General features: G+C 41.8%; 1 protein-coding gene across 5 annotated transcripts in view; it reads right to left on the reverse strand.

Annotated features, from left to right (window-relative positions):
* SORCS1 (sortilin related VPS10 domain containing receptor 1) overlaps nucleotides 1–20583 on the reverse strand; it is a gene marked incomplete at both ends in the record, with an annotated part of 468623 nt that overhangs the window by 353882 nt on the left and 94158 nt on the right. The gene's annotated exons all lie outside the window — the stretch shown is intronic.

The raw sequence follows: 20583 nt of genomic DNA on the forward strand, positions 1-20583 counted from the left end.
TCCTCACTCTAGGATGCAGACATAGGTTTCTGAAAGATTGGAGTGTGGTCAGCATCAGCTTTCCCCTGCAACAACTAAGACAAGGCATTGCTATATAAAACATCACGTTCAAGACAAAGATCAGTTCTTTCCACAAAGCTCCTCAGATCCTCTCTAACTTCTCTCTGGCAGCCACACCCTCTCACTAGAGCATCCCCTATATCTCCAAAATCACAGGTAGAAGAAGTGCATTAAGCTTAAGAAGGAAATCTTTCATTCATTCAATTCATTCTATACATACTGGTTGAGCACCTGCTATATGCAAGGTACCATTATTCCCTTGCAGAATATTAGCCAACACCGCCTGGGGAAAGACAGGCAACAGATGGACCCCAATCGGAATGTACATTAGATGATATGCCAGAAAGTGACAAGTGTTACAGCCATCACGCACACATCAGTAGAGCAGGGCAAGGGGGTTAGAAGCTACAACTCGAACTAGAATTAGTTAAATTTGGTTTCAGTGAGAAAGTGGTATTTAAACCAGGTCTAGAAGAAGGTGAGGGAATCAGGCATGTCAGTAACTAGGGGGGAAGGCCGAAACAACCTGGAACCAGGACAGTTCTCCCAGAATCAACATACAGAGAATTGATACGCTATATTTGAAAATAATACCTAGATTCTGAACTGATTTTAAAATAATGTCTAGAATAATACAGTACCACGTGGCACATGGCTCCCTGGCTCTCTAAATGAACTGGGTCTTAACAATGAGGACAGATATTTGGTGTGGAATCACCCCCCTTACCTTCTTGCAAGCAGGAAGAGTAAGTTTCAGTCCTATCATTTCTGATTGCAGGTGACAAACTTGTAAAAGTCTCAAAGAAATACCTTTGGACTAGAATACTCTTATGTCAAAATTAGACTACCAGTAGCTGATTATAAATTAATAGGGAAACACAACGGGCCAAGCAGAACTAAGAATATAATAAACAGAAAGAACATTTATGAGGACTTACACTGTGGGATATTAGTGTGTCTATAAATCTACAGTAAGTAAGGCAGTATGAAAAGCTAAACCAATAGTGAAGAACAGAAATTTCAGCAACAGGCTCCTAGTGCTAGAAACATGTGATTTATGACAAGGTTACACAGCAGAATAGTGGAGAAAAGATGGTATTTTCAATAAATTGTTTTGGGTCAACCGGATATATCCATATGGAGAAATATAAATACTGACCCTTAACTTGCACCATACACAGGAATCAATTCTAGGGGAATTGTATATCTAAATGTGGAAGGCAACACAAAAAAATGTTTCTAGAAGATGATATAAGAGGATATCTTTGTGACCTTGGATTAGACAAGGGATTTTAAAATAGAACACAAATCACACTAGAAAGGCAAAGAATAGTAAATTAGCTATTTTAAAATAAGAATCCTCTACTTATCAAAAGAAATGTTTAACAGAGTAAACAGAGAAGGCCTTGAGTGGAAAATATTTGCAATACATATAGCTGATAAAGGTCTCATATCCTGAATATATAAAAAATATTTCAATCCAAAGAAAAAAATACCTAACAGAAAAAGAAACTGTGAACAAGGAATTAAAAAAAGAGGAGATATTTGAAACAAATTCAAATTTCATTATTTTTTAGGGAAATGCAAACAAAAACCATAATAAAATACCTGAACATACTGGAATAGTTAAGACTAGAAAGATACGAAAACATTGTATTGGTGAAGTGTGGAGCCACTGGAACTCTCACACACTGATGGTGGGAATACGGTTATTAGTTCAATACTTTGGAAAACTCCTTGGCAGTGTCTATTAAAAGTAAACAGTGCTTATGCAATGACCCAGGAATTCAATTTCTGGATATATCCAACAAAAACACATACAGGTGGGCAAGAATGTTCATTTCGGCAATATTTGCAGCAACCAAAAACTAGAAAAAAAAATCACGTGTCCATAAACAGTGAAAATGATCCATTAAGGGGAGAATAGCTATACAATAGATTACTATAAAGCAGAGAAATGAGAACATACTGCTACATGAAACAAACACGGATAAATCTAAGAACTACTGAGCCAAAGAAATAAGAGAAGACATAATACAGAAGGTATAATTCTATTTACAGAGAGGACAAAACAGGCAAAATCTAAAGCACTCAATCCATTAAGTGAGGAGTCAGCAGAGTGGATAGCTCTGAAGGAAGAAGGCGGGGATATGACAGGGGTACCTGGGATGCTGGCAACATTTTGCCTGTTCACAAGGGTGATGGTTCTATAGGCACATCCTCTTTGTGATCATTCATTTGGCAGTGAATTAATGATTTTTGCCTTTATGTACATAAGCTATCTAAATATATAAAAGCCTAAGCGACCAAACCACCAAACAACCAATTGACCAGTCGCTATGATGCACACTGACCACCAGCGGGCATACGCTAAATCCAAGAGCTGCCCCCTGGTGGTCAGTGTGCTCCCACAGGGGGAGCGCTGCTCAGCTGACCGACCAGGCGTGGCGGCCCACCAGCCCAGGGGCAGCCATTTACTCCCTCAGTAGTCCTGCAGGTCCAATCTCTAGAGCAGTGGTCGGCAAACTGCGGCTCGCGAGCCACATGCGGCTCTTTGGCCCCTTGAGTGTGGCTCTTCCACAAAATACCACGTGCGGGCGCGCACGTACAGTGCGATTGAAACTTCGTGGCCCATGTGCAGAAGTCGGTTTTCGGCTCTCAAAAGAAATTTCAATCATACTGTAGATATTTGGCTCTGTTGACTAATGAGTTTGCCGACCACTGCTCTAGAGAATGGCCAGGCACCCACACACCAGCACCACTGGCCTCCTGGAAGCTGGCCTCTGGCACTGCAGCCGCTTCCCCTCCCTCACTATAAAAGTGGCCATCAGGTGGCTCCCGACAAACAGCGCGAGTGTCAGTGGGACAGATCTGGATCCCAGGCCCGCAAGGGCATCCCACCACCCGCCCAGAGAACTTATTGTGTCCCACCCCCACACCCCCCTTCCTGGAAAGAGCACCAGACACAGGGCTCAAGGCTGGCGAGCCCTGCTGCAGCGGGCACAAGCCTCTCCCTATCGGGACTGACTGGGCACGAGCTTGAGGCAGGCAGAGCAGGGCCAGGATGAGCAGGAGCAGCAGGCAGGAGTGGCAGGCGGCATTGGACTGTGGGTTTTGGTTGATCCCCACAGGCCACCCCAAGGGACCCACCCCATGCATGAATTTGTGCACCAGGCCTCTAGTACTTTAATAAGAAAATGCATTTTAAAAACTGAAAAAGTAGTGTTGGGACAAAGTAGTTTGGTGGAATGAATACCCAACTAAAAATCTGGGAGTTTCAGGTTCTAGTCCCAGCTCTCTTACTTAATAACTTTATAATATTGGGTAATTCTCTTCACAAATCTGAATCTCGGGTTTTGCATCATTTCACAGGGTAGTTACAAATATTAAATGAGACAATAATTGTAAACTGTTTTATAAACTCTTAAGCACCATATAAATATACGATGCGGACTGGTGGATAAGTTGTAGATTCAGAATGTATATCTAGATGGCAACTACTAACTTTCTATCAATGAATGAAACTTTTTAAAAATTAGGAGATTTGTCATTATAAACACTGCATTCAGATTATTATTTTTAACACCAGAAGATCTTTCAATGCTCGGCCCAAATCCCTGATAGTGACACAAGTGAAGCTGAGTAACAAACTGCTCCCCCTTCAATAAACCATACATTGCTTCCCCAATTCATTCATATTGCCAGACTGGTTATTATAGAAATATAATAAATTTGGAATCCACAAAGCATGTTATTTAAAAAATTAAACTTGTCTAATCAGATGGCAGAGTTCCAACTGAACCAAGAGGTCCGGGTTTTCTGGACATGGAGCCCATCCCCTCTGCCTTTCCTGCCCCTGCGCTACATACTTTCGTCTCCGCAGACTCCTTCTAGAAGCCTGATAGCCCAAGTGGGGAAAGTGCCATTCCATCCAAATGTAGCTCTGAAATGTCTTAAACGCCAAAGGCACGTACAGATGGGCTGTGCATTTGGTTTCAACAGCAGGTATCTGCCGGACGTGCCCCGCATGTGGTACACCATGCAGAGTCCGGTGGGGCGTGACTCTGCCCTTTCGGAACTTACGACCTACTCAGACAGGCAGCTCCAGCCCAGGAAATCTGCTGGCTTGACAAGGAACGTAAATGCCATGACAAGAGCTGCAAACAGAGTGCGTGCTCGGGCTTTCAGGAGGGAGCAATCACTGGACTGCAGAAAATCCGAGAAGGCTTCTAGAAGGAATGACGTCCTTGAGACATGGACCTAATATTCAAGGACCCAAGGCCAATCGGCCCTCTCTTCCTGGGGAGAGTCATCCCATGTCCCCTATGGCAATGGCCAATGGGTTGGAGTCAATTTGGGATGAGTGTTTTTTGACCAGTCACTTTGCCCAGACAAGAATGACTAAGAGGAGGTAGGAATAGGACAGATGCCTTAACTTTTATGCTAAATAAATGCATAACCTCTAATCTCAGGATTTCACTAATGGGCTTTTTTTAAATAAAAGCTCCTTTTGTTAGAATTACACGTAGTAAATAGACCATAGTATGGTATTAGAACAATCCCCAAATGACTTTGGCCTGCAGTATTTTGTTAAACACTAATACCCTGATGTGTGCTCCGGAATCCAGAGCCTGGATTATCTGTCCTCTGCAGTGCGTGGGGTGTCAGAGAGGGAAAGTGTCTAGTGTCCATCTGAGGAGTTAAAACTTTTGTTTCTATTGATGTTAGCATATTAAAGACCCAAAACAATTCTTCAATGAGGAAACCTATTTAAAAGCTGACATTCCTAAATATTGTTGTGATTAACATCATCTATTAGCACTGATGGAATCAATGTTCCTCAAAAGGTAATTTTCTTACATCTAAAAATATAATAATTCCTGAATATCATTAAATATTCTGGAAGGATCTGAACAAGTAGGGAAGGAGATTCTATTTTGGAAGAATCTTCAGAGATTAAACTAGCCTGCTTGGAGCGGTTCTTCTTCTCAGCATTAGGGAATTATAAAGCTGAATAATGCTCACAAAGTTACCTGATGTGAAGCATAACATGTTACTAATAATAAGGCCAAATGACTTTTGTCAGGTGTTGTATAAGGGAGCCACAAAACTGAAATCAAAAGGCAAGGAGGGGTGTACGGTTATAAATGGCTTACCAGGAAGTAAAAGGAACTGAAAATGTTAATACAAACGAACCAAAAAAGTCAGAATAATTAGGCTATTGAGAAAACTAAATTTATAACACCCCAGCTGAAAATTCCAGTTACAACACAGAGATTTAGAACTATCAGCAGGGCAACATCTGTCTAACAGAGAAGATCAAACCCACGAAATGCCAGCTGGGGTATACACACTTCTTGAAGGTTCAAGCAGACCCCAGATATGTGGCTAAAACTTGTAGAAAGAGTTGTAATATCAGGGAGCTTTTGAGGATGATGCCCCTTACTGAATCAGGTGACTCAAATTATAACACAAGCCTCACCATGATATGAACTATTCTAAGCTATTTGGTGAGAGAGGTGCAATAGTATCTAGTTTTATAATGTCTTGTATATTTAAGTGTAGAGAAGATAAAGAAAATCAGATATACTGGAAACAAGACCACAAACAAACCCAAATGATTACAGAATATGACAAAATGGTTCATTTCTGTGTCTCAAGGGTACTCGAAGGGGAATGTAAAAATCAGGCACATTGAAAGAAGATAAATTTGGTCAGAGGAAGGTTAATTTCTGAAGGACCCCAGGTGTCAGACTGAAGAGCTGGAACTTAATTCCACAGGCAGTAGGAAGCCCCGGGGGCCTTTGATGGGATAAAAACAGCTCTTCAGGAAGGTGTATCTGACAACAGCAGTAAGCAAGAGCCAAAGCCTAGAAGTGGGAGGACCAGTGAAGGGATTGCTGAAATAATCCTGGCATGAAGAGATAAGCTCTGAGAAGGTTCAAGAAGGTCAACTGAATGTCAGCCTTGAGAGTTACATCAGCTGGTCTTCACAAACTTAAAGTTCTTCTCTCTCCCACTCAGGACCCCATGATTCCCAACCTAAAAATCCACCACTGGCAAACACCAGAGTGTGACCAGGACATTAGGAGGGAGTCTGGAGCATCCTTGAAAGGGAAAATGACTCCAGATCTCCACGGACTTTCAGATGGTTTGAGTGAAACTTCATTTACATACTGGAATGTTTCTCAGAGGTTTAATGAAATGAAGAAGAATGTATTCATTCACCTGAATTTCTTTAACAACAGTAATTTCTTCAGTTGAATAGAGCAATGGATTTATGTGGATGAGATGTGTTGATTAAAGCTTGAAGCTAAAACTGTTTTTTTGTATTGTTTTTTCAGAGAGAGAGAGAGAGACAGAGACAGAGACAGAGACAGAGACAGAAGAAGAGAGAGGAGAGAGACCCACAAAAAATGAGCCTGGGAGATGATGCCCGGTGAGATGTGACATCTCCCCATGACCCTTCACATTGGCAGTCAAATTACCAAATTGATGTGCGTGGACCTGTATGTCTCCAGGTATAAATCGATGGAAAAGCTGAGAGCAAACCTGAAATCCAGCTTATGCATTTGATTAAACTTCTATGAAGTCAGATGTGAGAGCATCTCTTAAAGGAGCTCTCTAATGAGTCCTTTGAAAAAAATGAATAACTCATGTCGGTGCCTGACTATCCGATTTTCTTATACTGACGTGGTCCTGTAACTCCTCCCTGAAGGCATGACAAGCCAGAGGAAGCTGGGTCACATGATTTGTAAAATATGTACTGTTTAAAAAAGGGCTGGGGATGCGGAAGGAAGGCTCGAAAGCCTGCCAGGATCTGGGTGAGCGATGTGCCTCCTCTCACCTTGATAATGATGTTGTCAGGGGCCGACTGAGGGATGAGTGGGGTGATGGTAGTTCTCTATTCCTCACTAATGTCCCCATCCAAGCATCCGTTTTCTCACTTATGATCTCCTTGACATTGCCTCTATTTACATGGCGCCGGGATTAATCAGCCAGGAGTTTTTCAGCTGCAGGAACCTGGCAATCCGTGTAACTCAGCGTGGCAGCGTGACATTATCACCGACTAAGCACTATTCGTCCCGTATGATCCCCACCCCCAGGGAACCTGCTGTGTGATGGGACTTCAGGTGCTGAAGTCATAAACCATCATCCTCAGCCCCGAGCAGCTGCATGACACCTTCCCTCAAGGACAGCGCAGAGAGCCATGCGGTGCATCCGCCTGATTCATCAGCAGGATTGGCAAGGGCACTGCGGGAGTTTTAATCACCGGCTGCTGCAGGGAAAGGTACCCATCGCCCCTCCTCTGGCAGGTCCTTGTATACAGAATTCGCTGAGACCCGAACAACACAACCCACAGGCTCTGTGGCAACCGGATTTCTGTCAAGGTACCCATATCGCTGAATCTCAATTATCTGTTGGCATGCCCGTCATCCCCAGTGACAATGTGGATGCCCTGATGGCAGGAGCAGAGACCTGTCTATTGCCTTGCATCTTCCCTCCCCCCAATGCCTGGTACAAAATAACTTCTCCATCGATGTTTGGTGAGTGAATAAAAGAATAAATAAATGAGTGTCGGTGACTAAGGTGATGGTTATTTTACCGAAGAAAACACGAAGTTGGGGTTTAATCTGCTTGGCTTATACTTTTTAAAAATTTTATCTCTCACAAGTTGAGCCACTTAATCAGTTAATGATGGGGAAGGAGGTGCTTTCTAGATCAACTGACTCCTGCCAGGTGGAATGAGGGGTCAGTGTATTATTTATTACCTGGTAAAAACACTCAGTTCAAAAGGAATTTCAAGGGTTAGGTTAAAATATACCAGGAGGCAGCAGTACATAAATGTTCATTGGACTATCCTTAAACGTTGAATTTCCTATTCTTTCCGAATTTGAGATAGCAGACAGGGAACAGGAAGTGGTTCATATGTAGACAGATCTGGGGTCGACTCCCATCTGTATCAATTCCTATCTCTGAAATTTTAGCAATGTGCTGATTTCCCTGTAGCCTCAGTTTCCTTACCTGTAACATCAGTCTAGGTCACAGGCAATTGCAGGGACTACTATAACTCAGACGACCTAATGAATGTAAAGGTTGTACTGCCTGGGACTTAGCAGGTGCTCATTAAGTGGAAGGCTCCATTGTTAAGCAATCCAACCTCTTGACAGAGAGAGATTAGCAATAGTTGGTTTGTGTTTATGGTTGCCTACAGTGACTGAATCCTTAGGAAACCCAGCACAATTCAACTCAGCAGTGTTATAGAAAACAACCAACCGAACAGCCAGCAAACCATGAGAAACTAGAGCATGAACTGTAGCAACCCAGTGCCATATCTGCTGATGTACCCCCAAGGTTCTCATCTCAAATCAACCCACATTTTTTCTCCCCTGATTGTCTTTCTTTTTTTAAAACACCCAATTCCTGCCCTAACCAGTTTGGCTCAGTGGATAGAGCGTCGGCCTGTGGACTGAAGGGTCCCAGGTTCCATTCAGGTCAAGGGCACATCCGCAGTAGGGGGTGTGCAGGAGGCAGCTGATCGATGTTTCTAACTCTCTATTCCTTTCCCTTCCTCTCTGTAAAAAATCAATTTAAAACACCCAATTCCTTGCACATTTTCATGCTTTCTCCTAGAACTTTTAAGACATGTTTTTATTGATTTCAGAGAGGAAGGGAGAGGGAGAGATAGAAACATCAATGATGAGAGAGAACCATTGATCAGATGCCTTCTGCACACTCCCTACCGGGGATCAGCCTGCAATCCGGGCATGTGCCCTGACCAGGAATTGAACTGTTGACCTCCTGATTCATGGGTCAATGCTCAAACACTGAGCCACACTGGTCAGGCTCTCTCCCCTTCTTTTCACTGCAGGGGCATAACAGATGACATATATTTACTTCTAAATCAAAGAAGCAGATGTGTGACCTTTGCCAAGTCACTTAACCTCTCTTGGCTTCTCTTTGCTCATCGTTAACATGAGTCAGTGGGACCAGATGATCTCTAAAGCCTTTCTGCTAACGAGCTGTGATGCTAGGAAATGAATCCTCATAGTTCCTAGATAACAAATCAAGAAGTCAGCCCCGTGTAAGATCTGAAGCCCAAAGAAGCCCTATAATTCTCTTAACTTTGCTCTAATGGAAAGAAGATTAATATGTATTAAGCCCATAGGATATACAGACACTGTGCTAGATGCTCTCATATGGGATTTCAATCAATAGCTATACCTCATTAAAGCAAATTTCCGAAGGCAAGTCTGACTTTATGTGTGTGTTTATGAGGATGTTTTGGTCATTCACTGACAAATTGGCATCTTTCTGTAATTCTAGGAGAGTACCACAAAGGCATTTGCATTATGGTCAATATTCCCTTCCGCAGTCAGGAGGGTGGGTTTATAGATTTGGGAGCACATTAGTCAGAAAAGATTGCACTAAATCTACCTGTCACAGGGGCGCTCACAGCCTCCTGACCATACAACATTCAGGCATTCAAGTGCAAAAATCAGTCTTGATGCTCCTCTTCCTGCAGCTTCCTCCAAACCACAGTATGCAGTGAACATAGTACATGTTAGCTGGCTCACTCCCAACAAAACCCCAATGCTGAAAGGAGAGCCTTTCCATTTGACACCCATTGCCTCAATTCTCAACAGATCATTCAATTAATCCAATAAATATACATTAAAATATTATTTGTGTCATGTCAAAGGTAGGTACTCAGGATATAGGAGGAGGAAAAGAAATCAGGCCCTGATTTCACAGACATTACAATTCAGGGTTGGGAAACAGACATTAATCAAATACAGGTGCAGACCGTTGTGACGTATGTGTGTAAACACATATGTCTCTACCCCACTCTTCACCAAGTTCTAGGTTGGTAGGTAGGTCCATTAGCTATTCTTGACTTACTATACTAAAAGCATAAGCTGCATTCTTGGCAAACAGCTTGTGTAACATCTCTGAGGCAAGAGGGAACAAGAAGGCAATTGGAAGGGTTGATAGAAGGAAGGTGTGCTTGAAGCGCAGGGAGTGGATAATTGTGCTCCTGAGGTGAGCTGTGGAGGGGTATGCAGATCCAGAACTGACAGATTTTAACATTCTTTTAACCATTTTGTCACTTGAAAACTTTAAAGGCATCAAGAGTGGTTACTCTGTGTTGCTTCTTTTAGCCATAAGAACATCTCTTTTATTGGTCAAGTACCAATGAGCCTAACAGCACTATTAATAGTACGGTAATGACAATTATTTATTGAGAATGCCTAGAGACCTGGGCTAACAACTCTACCTACATCACACAGTACTTCAACCTTCTATTCATACCATGAGGAAGGTATTATTTTTACCTCTAGGGGGGCAGGTAAGAAAAATGAGATTAAATATCTTGCTGGAAGTCACATTAAGTAATTGAACCCAGCCAAATCCAGAATTTGTACTATTTGAAATCCCTCTGTGCTTTAACCTCTGTCCTGCATTTTGTGTCTCAGTTCTCCACACCTATAGCTCTGCTATGCAGGCAAAGAGAAATCACAAATTTGTCAAGTATAGACATATATTCATAAGATGCTTTTAAAATCTAATTTCACAGATGTGAAATAGCAACTTTAATTACTCAGTGCTTTTCTTTTTTTGGAGGAATAGGAAAAAGTCAAGATAAAAGTATATGCATGGCCGAAACTGGTTTGGCTCAGTGGATAGAGCGTCGGCCTGCGGACTCAAGGGTCCTGGGTTCGATTCCGGTCAAGGGCATGTGCCTTGGTTGCGGGCACATCCCCAGTGGGGGGTGTGCAGGAGGCAGCTGATCGATGTTTCTCTTTCATCGATGTTTCTAACTCTCTATCCCTCTCTCTTCCTCTCTGTAAAAAATCAATAAAATATATTTAAAAAATAATAATTTCCATTTAAAAAAAAAGTATATGCATGACCAAAACCACCTAATTTTGAACAGAAACAAAACTTTCCCAATTAATACAATAATCATGTTGAGAGCAAAATCTTTTACATTATACTGAAAAGATTTTAAAATATAGGGAAATGGATATTAGGGGGGAAAACCATATAAGAGAGAAGGAAGAATGGCTATTGAAAAACTAAGGAAAAGGTCACAAAATCACAAACACAAAAAAGGAACTGGAGAAACACCAATAGAAGGAGTGATAAGGGCCACAACATGGAGATATACACAGGGGCACCTAGTCTACAATATTTGTGCAATTCCCCTGAATCTCAGAATGTCTTCCCTCTCACTGCTGTCCTTAGAGAAACAATTAGGCATATAAATACTGTTTTTTGTTTCTCAAACTGTTCTTTGCCCAGAAACTAGTATGTTTCCCAATGGGAAAGCTGAGCTAACCTGGGGGCATTATGACCTATGCTGCTGCAGATTCTAAACAGCTGAAATCACGCCAAAAGTCAGAAGTTTCCCAAAACTGTTTGAAATATTGACACAAACTCTCCTTCTCCTAACCCTTGAAATCACTGGAGATCATCAGAACTATTAGGTATGTCAATAATTTTTTCTTTCATTTATGGCTAGGCTACCTCATTTGATTTCATTAAAAAGTTGCTTTCCACTGATCCTTTCTAACACCGGCCAGATTTTCTCCGGTATTTCTAATGCAGTTTTTCTAGCCAGGGGCCATAATACTCATCAAATTAGCAATCTGAAAGCAATTGATCACATCCATAGTCATTTTAGGAATCAATGCCCAGGGCCTGGAGGCACAGCATTTGGCAAACTGCCTCGAATAACTTTATTTCCATTCTTGTTGAAAATGACTCACTTTTTAAAACAGTTTCTATTATGTTGGTTGGAAAGAACGCTGCATTAACAGCTCCCAAATGTAAATGACGCCCAGTCCACATTCAGCCCTGGCTTTCAGGCCCTTTCTCACTGCTTCAGACCATCCTGCCTGGGCCTCCCTCTGACACTTCAGAGCAGATCTGTGTTCCACACTGAACTCAGCATCCTCACTGCTTCCCTTCGGTTCCCTTTCCCAACATCTCCACACTGGGACCCTGTGTTTCTGCTTTCCAAAGTCAGAAATCTGGACAACTGATGTATTATTCTTCCCATATGTTATTTTATCATGTTCAGAATCTCAGACACATACACAATCCGGCGGTGCCAAAGGAGAGAAAGGATAGCCAAGTGCATCACTGGCAGCCTTTTGATGGTCCGACTCAAGAGCAGAGCCTCCCTGCTTCTCTGTGGTACTGAGATCCTCAGGGCTTGCACTCTGAATCGGATCTATTACCCAAAGCTGCACTCAAGACACATAAATACACATAAGACACCCAGACATACATCCATTAGTAAAGAATCCTGTGGTTGCACCAATTAACAGACACCAGCTGGAACCAGCTTAAGCAAAAAAGAGAACACAGAGGGACCATTAATACCTTCATAAAGATGCGTGGCATGGCTGAAATCAGACACAACAACCAGGATCATGCTCCTTGTCCATAACTTTTGTTGATTTCTCTCTGCTAATTTGCATTCTCCCCCTCCCCTGCTCCTCAGTCTACATGCTGGGTGGCAAATGCCCTTCCCAGAACTCTGTTTCCACCAGTTCTAGACTCTATCACTTGCTCTCAGTCAATTCCAGATTCCTGGGAGGGGAAGTCAGGTTGATGTCAACCAGCTGTAAGTTAGGAGAGGTGAGTCACTTACCCTAAACAAGCCTGCTGGGAACCTCCCCTCTCTGTCCACAGACAGATGGAGATTCTCTAGGAAAGAGGGGTCTTGTGAATTGGGTCATTTCTCACAGTGTCCAATGCCAAAGGGACATGACCACAGAGCTGGATTAATCACTTAAGGCTCCTTCCCCCACCCCTTCACTCAGCACAACATCACACCTTCAAACTCACTGCTGCAGCCATCAATGCAGAAATAAAAAGTTGAGCCCTGGAAGGACTTATCCCATCATCACAACACCTGTCCACCCCACAACCTATTAGCAGAAGAAGCCGGTCCTCTTCCTTTTTAAAGGAGACATGATTCCAACAACCAATGTAATGTGCTATCTCTTCCCCCATTTTTATTTCCCAGGGAGCCTAGGTCCCGCGGACAGAAGGGCAAGGGTTTGATTCTTGTCTGGGGCATAGCACACGTGGTCAACGTGTCTGGTCGCTATAGCCAACAGGTGATGATGAAGATCTTGAATAAAAACACTGACTTATCTCAAAGTTCACACTAACCTTTATGTGCCAAGAACTATGTGAAGCTCTTAATTAGTAAATATCATGTAAAAATTCAATAAGTTGGGCAGTGGTCGGCAAACTCATTAGTCAACAGAGCCAAATATCAACAATACAACAATTGAAATTTCTTTTGAGAGCCAAATTTTTTAAACTTAAACTTCTTCTAACGCCACTTCTTCAAAATAGACTCGCCCAGGCCGTGGTATTTTGTGGAAGAGCCACACTCAAGGGGCCAAAGAGGCGCATGTGGCTCGCAAGCCGCAGTTTGCTGACCATGGAGTTAGGGAATCTCTCGTGTTATAGCCAGAAAAACTAGGCAAGAGACATGAAATACTCCTATTAACAACATAATAGGAGTTTAGCTGGTTGTTTTTCCCTCCTGAAGGTTTACGAAGTTTTTGCTGCTTTTCTTAAATCCTCACCCCACTCCCTTATTTTCCCAGTTCTTTTGTCTACAATGCAAGTGGGTTTTTGGCTTCCAAGAGAACTTTTCTGCCCCCAGGAGTTAGGGCGCTCGGAGCTGGTGAGCCTCCCAGATAATGAAAGACTGAGCAGACCGAGCAAGGGAAGGCAGCTGCAGGTGGCACACTCATCACTCCCGATGCTTGGGGAGAAGTGAGATACAATTTTAAGTCAGTTAATCCCCCAGTTCACTGGTTGTGGGCTGGGAAAACTGTTAATCAGCTTCATAAACACATTTGGAAAGAGATTTTCACAGAACAGCTTGGTGAGAAGGCAGGCAGGCAGACCACTTTAACAGGAAAAGCTCTTCTTTGTCACATCTGGAAGCACCCTGGTTTAGTCTTGGATGTGCAGTAAAGAAGATCTCATAAACAGAAATGGTGGGAGGGGAGGAAGGGAGCTCAAGGCTGTTGAGTCAATAACTTGGCCATGTTTCTAGGATCAGAGAAGAGTAGAGAGTGAGGAGCACAGAGGCTGTTTGAGGAAGTGTTGGTGAGAGGCAATTGCGAGCTTGCTCCCATTCCTTCAATGTATACTTCAGCTTAAAACAGCACTAGCGAGTCTAACAGAGAAAACACAGCATCTCTCCAGCTCCATCCAGAACCTGAAGGATGGAAGACGTACCTGTCCATCCAAGGGAGAAGGGCTGTTAGGACATTGACGCCTTATCCTTTTTTTTCTACCAGAACTCCTTTCACAATTTCCTCCCAGAAACACCAGGTTTTACTCTTTCTTCTTTCTAATATATAGTGAGTTATCTCTTTACCCACTGTTATTAATTAAATATATAAAAACGCTCACCTGACCTCGAATCACTTTGATGAAATCAATGTAATCCTCATGGTGTTGAAGGAGTATCAGTGAGAGGCTGAATGATTCAACTGTTCTACATAATTAAGAACACATCAATATAGGTACAATTTCGGTTGGGCATTTGTAATATCCAAAAAAGCTTCGGATATTGATTACCACATTTTTTATTCCAAAACAATCTCCACAGGATGGAAGATGTGGCTGCGTAGGAACTCCAGGTTCTCTACAGCTTTACAGGCGTGGAGACTTAGACTCTGTCCCAGGATTCCTGTAAGGCATCTTAGAGTACCTTGCTTCAGTGAATGCTTCCAAAAATAAAATCTTCACACACAATATTAGGCAGGGCTACTCTTTTCGGGAAAAGCACCGGGAGATCAGGGGCTCTGCTCCCCTCCCAGAAAGTCTCTTCCCATTGATAACAAAAAGTACCTTCCACTGATCCCAGGCACCTAGAGCCCTACCATTCAGTCAACATCAACCATGCTTCGGTTGAAGAATGAAGTGAATACCTCACATTTATCATTAGTAATGGATTCAAAGTTAATTGCGATACTCTGCATGACGTTTAGTCATCTGGGGCTCCATTGCCCATGAGGTTTTCCACAGAGGATGGCACAGGGCTCAATGATTGATTGCAAACATCACCTATAATTTGGGCTTTTCCTCCTTTCACTTGTTTTTGCCTGTCAAGGGTAAATCTCATATCTCCATTAAAAGGCATTGCCACTTGAGGATCATTAACTCTCTAATGTGATTTAGAACAGACTGGTTGTTAAAGGAATAACACTGTGAGAATCCTGACCCTCCTAGAGCTTTACCCGGATGGTCTCACTTAATCCTCATAAACTTCCTATGAAATCTACACAGTTCTTATCTGCATTTCCTATCTGGAAGTCCTATTTATTGTAAGTGGCCAAACCAGGATTTGAACCCAGACAGTGATTCCTGCGCCCACATGTTTATAATGGGCCATAATGTTATACCTGCTAGGGAGAGAGTGACATTAAAGCCTGCCCTACATGCACATATTTTGCCAGGATGAAGGGAAACATGTTTGGTACTTTGGTAATAAGAAATGCTGAGTCTTAGGTCCTTTCATTTTAGACAAAAGTTAGAGAGTGCATCGGTGAGGGACAAAAAAGGAACTTGAACCAGTGTTAGCATACTTCTTGTTTGCACATACATATATACACATGCATGGCATATTGAGAAGGGAGTTACTGACAGATATACTAGTATAAATGGACTGAAATTCTCTGGCCCACCACACCTGTAAGTGACCTCATCAAGCTATTTAGGTTGCTTGGCCCATAGATTCATTGTATTTCTCTGAGCTGGTTCTACACGAACTGTTCATAATGGTGATTTCAACAGGAGTGAGAATGATAGATGTCAGAATCAGCCGTAGTTTCAGATCTAAGATTCGGGACCTCCTTAGATAGCGCGTCCTCCTATCTACACTCACATCACCCAACTCTCATCTGGGTAAAGGGAATCTCTTGGTTAAGAAAATGTCAGGCTCTAAACTATTTAATTTGGCACTGGAATCACCTTCCTTTATTATTCAGGGTTCCATTTAAGGAGAAGGCTCCATTTTTGCTGGTTTTCTATCTGGTCATGTATGTTTTAAATTAGGAACTAAATAAATGATGCTCCTAGAGAGGATGGAGAGGTCCCTGTGCTAGTTTCAAGGTCACACACAGCACTGGTGGGAGCTCAATAAGAATTAAGCAACCACAATATGTTTGCATTTCTATCTGGCCTCTGGATCCAAAGAGGCTTGAATAAATATTGGCATATTTTCTAAATGAGCTGTGGGAGTAGAGGAAAACCCAATGTCTTTCTCAGATAAAATCATTTCCACACAAAATCACAGGGAAACTTGGTGCAATTCTCAAAATACTGCATATTATAGTGTTATTCTTATACACAACTAATCCAATTCTGATAACATCCCTTTGAGGTAAACACCAGCAAAGGATCATGAGTCCCAGCCCAGCTGGCTTGCGGTTGTGGGTCTGTGATGTCTTCTCGTCTCACTTTTCACTGCAGAGCTGGGTTTCTACGTTGGGCTTTTATGAAAAAAAAATTATATTTGAATGTAGGGCTAAAATGTCTAAAAGTCATTGGTGTAAAGGAAGGAGAAATGAGCTGGGAGTCTGAGTGTATTTCATCTGCAAGTGAAAAATGAGACTCAAACTGACTTCATATCAGAGGGGGATTACTGCTCCTGTAACTTCAGTGTCAAGGCAGAGCCCTGGCTGCAGGCCCCCTGGGTCCTGGTGCTTTTAGTCATCAGAAATCTCCTTCCTGCTCTAACCGGTTTGGCTCAGTGGATAGAGTGTCAGCCTGCAGACTGAAAGGTCTCAGGTTTGATTCCAGTCAAGGGCATGTACCTTGGTTGCGGGCACATCCCCAGTAGGAGGTGTGCAGGAGGCAGCTGATCGATGTTTCTCTCTCATCAATGTTTCTAACTCTCTATCTCTCTTTCTTCCTCTCTGTAAAAAAAATAATATATTTTTCAAAAAAAGAAATCTCCCTTCCCAGTTTTCATCCCACGTTTCTCTAAACAGGTGTCCTTCTTGTCCAAGCTCTTTCAGAAGGTGACAGCGATAGTCAACAGTCATGAAATGCTTCACCTACAGCAGGAGAGACCCTTTTCTCCAATGGCCTTAACCAGAATCTGTGGCTGCCTCTCATTGCATTAGACAGGGCCATGTGCTCTCTTGGAGAAGTTGCCATGTAAGAATATATGCATTTTAGTTTTTTCTCCCTGAATACAAATTATATCATACTACACATCTGTTCTGAATGTGTTTTTCTATCACATAACAATACATACTGCAGATATTTTTATGTCAATATATATATAGATTCAATTCATTCAGCTGTTGCATGGTTTACACTGTACAAATAAAATATTGATTATTTAACAATTTTTCCAATCATGAGAATTTAAGTTACTTTTTTTTTTTTACTCTTCATCTGAGGACATGTTCACTGACTTTAGAGAAAGAGGAAGGGAGAAAGAGAGAGAGAGAGAAACATTGATGTAAGAGAAAAATATCGGCTGGTTGCCTCCTATATGCACCTTAAATGGGGAATCAAACCTGCAACCTTTTGGTATATAACCAACTGAGGTATATAACCAACATAAAAATGTAAAGCTTTAAAAAATTAAAATCATTGTTCCAGTTTCAAATCTGAGTCCATAATAAAGATTCATTAACCTTAGAATGCACCTTCTCAAGCAAAGAGATAAAAGTCTTCAAAATTTCACACTGCTACTAACCTCGAAGTACAGCAAAATTTTAAGTACATCCTTGTAATTATGCTTTAACAACCACACTAAATAAAAAGTCCAAACAAACCAGACAGCCCCAGATCTCCTGATGTGATTTAGAACTTGGGCCTGTAGATTTCACTGTCTTTGGGTCTGCTGTAATCATTTCTGGCCTTGTTCTGGGAAAAATCCTTCAGTAGTTCAACAGAAACAAGAACTGTGAACAGGAATAATGATAATGAATGAATCTAAGCTGGTAGGAAGGGGCCTGCAATTTAGCAAATTCTAAAGACAAAGACCTCAAGGGTATTCCCTTACTCTGCAATTATAAAGAAACTTGAATATGATATAGAATAAAGCTGGCAAATGAATCTTCTCTCTTATGCTAATTCAAATGTTTGCTAGTAAATTCTTTTTCTTTTCAATTACAGTTTACATTCAATATTATTTTGTATTACCTTCAGGTGTACAGCACAATGATTAGATAGTCATATACTTTACAAAGTGATCCCCCAGATATTTCCAGTACTCACCTGGCACCATACGTCGTTATGACAATACTGTTGACTATATTTCCTATGCTGTACTTTACATCCTGTGACTACTTTGTAACTACCAACCTGCACTTCTCAGTCCCTTCACCTTTTCGAGGCCATCCCAGGACTGTGTGAATGTATTGGGACAGATCTTCAGTATCTGCAGTTGGCACGGGAAGGGAGAGTTGAGGCTCTCATGCTGTGTATGGGAAATCCCTGGTTTAGCTCCGACTTACATTTTCCCAGTGGGGAAGTGATGACTGGCCACTAAACACCAATGCTGCTGTGGGGGGCATGAACTGAATGCCATGTTAGAGATTCTTCAGCTCTCCCAAAATAAAATCTACTTGTTAAAATACTGCAGCTAGATTTTCCGACCTACGGTACCCAAGGCTTCTTATTCATTCCTCTTTATTTTCTGTCACCCTTCAAATATAGAATTATATTACAAACAAACAAAGACATTTTCCAGGAGAAGAAAAAGAAAAGAATACTCCAAGTCAAGGCGATTTGATAACCAGAAAACATTTCCAGGAAAATACTGAAACTTCTCGATCCTCCATTATTAAAATCTAGTCTAGGCTAAGAGCGGAAAAGCATCTAAGAAGAAGGAAAAATCCTTTATGCCTGACTTCAGGGGGGAGGAATTAGAAATGCGTTCTGTAGTAGGTCCTTTCTGTCACAGGTTTTTTCAACCTGTGGGTTTTATATTGGAAAGTAAGTCTCATAACATTGATTTTGCCATTTGAATGGTTCATGTTCTCCCTTACTGGGTAAAATGATGCTCTTTCCATGAGGCATATGGGAAACAGAAAATAGCTGCACTGAGTTTATAGGAAGAAGAGCTCTCCAAACAGTATTTCTGATTTTCTTTAAAATTTATTAACAAATTAATGACTCTTTTTAGTGTGTGGTGGGGTTTTCCCTTCCTTCCATGCCCAGACAGTTGCTAAGTGTCTATTTCCTCCCTTGCTTTAAAATGTTCTAAGTTATCATAGTCTTCAAGCCATCCTCCTCACTGCCCAAATCTGGCCCTATCTTAATTAACCCTTTACCTCGTGCTTCATCACCACCCCTCTTTGGCCGGCCCCTTCCATAGGAAACTGCCTATAAAGCTTACCAGAGTTGTCAGTTACATTTGTAATTGTAGGATTTGATGTTTAATGTCCGTCTACCTACTAGACTAAAAAGGTCCATGAGTGAAGATGTCTGTCATTGTGTGGTTCAATAAATACTCAATGAATTGAACTAAATTGTTCCTCCAAAAGCCCTACTCATTTGTCTCTGGGTCTTTGATAATATTGTCTGCATTAGACTATGAGTTTTAGGAGCTCCATAAAAGTAGAGATTACGTAGCTTATTCAATTTCATATTCTCCCAAAAAGCACTCACACCTTTCCCACATCAGCTTCTCCACCCTTGTTCACAGCAGCATCCAACCACCTACAACAGTCAATGCTGGTTCCTTTCTAGTTCTCTTCTCCCTCTTGCTGAAAAAAATAAATAGAAGACCTGTGATGAAGCCAGGAGATCTTTCATTTTTAACTGTTGGCCTTCAACATTTTTCAGATGATTTTCACCTTGCTTTCAAATCTCAATTTACCTAACCAAATGCATGCCTGGGATGGGGGGAGGAGGAGGAGGAGGAGAGAGAGGAGGGGGAGAAGAATGAAGAGGGGGAGGAGGGGGAGGGAAAGGAGAAAGAATAGAGAGAAGGAGGAGGAGAAGGAGAAGGAGAAGGAGAAGGAGAAGGAGAAGGAGAAGGAGAAGGAGAAGGAGAAGGAGAAGGAGAAGGAGAAGGAGAAGGAGAAGGAGAAGGAGAAGGAGAAGGAGAAAGGGAGAAAGGGAGAAAGGGAGAAAGGGAGAAAGGGAGAAAGGGAGAAAGGGAGAAAGGGAGAAAGATAAAAAAATAAAAATAACTTACCCTGCATGTCTAACATTAGCTAGGTGCTTTGTTTAGCCTCAAGGATTAAAAGTATAAACAAACATAAATAAACAAGCAAACAAACTTACACACATACACATATTCATACACAAGTATACAAAAAGCTAAAATAAGAAATGTTCTTTGCCTTTAAGAAATGAGCATCATAAAATGTAAAACAAACGAATAAGACTAGGCCCTGCTTTAACAAAAAAACAACAACAACAAATATTCTAACTTATAAGGGAAAAGTCGCAACTAAACAAATGCAAATTTCTCATAGGTGGTATATCAGGTATGTGGCACAAAGA

Source organism: Cnephaeus nilssonii (assembly GCF_951640355.1).
Source record: "Cnephaeus nilssonii genome assembly, chromosome: 16".
NCBI classification, from domain to species: Eukaryota; Metazoa; Chordata; class Mammalia; order Chiroptera; family Vespertilionidae; genus Cnephaeus; species Cnephaeus nilssonii.